Source organism: Penaeus monodon, chromosome 22 (genome assembly GCF_015228065.2).
Source record: "Penaeus monodon isolate SGIC_2016 chromosome 22, NSTDA_Pmon_1, whole genome shotgun sequence".
In the NCBI taxonomy this organism is placed as follows: Eukaryota; Metazoa; Arthropoda; class Malacostraca; order Decapoda; family Penaeidae; genus Penaeus; species Penaeus monodon.
In genome coordinates this window covers 11,033,980-11,034,194 of record NC_051407.1, presented here as the reverse complement: position 1 = coordinate 11,034,194, position 215 = coordinate 11,033,980, and the positions used below count along the sequence as shown (strand labels likewise).

Here is a 215-nt window from a genome sequence, read left to right as displayed (position 1 = left end):
ACTAAAGTCCGTGTGACGTGGTTCAAGTACCCTAAAAGTACGCCACCGATCCTTGTTGGTGAGCTAAAGATTCTGCGAATTAACATTATTATTTATTACCAAATTTGCACACAATTGCGGGTGCAAACTTTGTTTCATTTTTTAACGTATTCTTTTGTATAAAATGAGGAGGAAAAAAACTAAAATACACAGACATGCACATGCACGCGCGCGCG

General features: G+C 38.6%; 1 protein-coding gene across 1 annotated transcript in view; it reads left to right on the top strand.

The window, feature by feature from the left end:
• LOC119587332 (organic cation transporter 1-like) overlaps positions 1 to 215 on the top strand; it is a 23,263-nt gene that overhangs the window by 3,549 nt on the left and 19,499 nt on the right. The window lies entirely within an intron of this gene.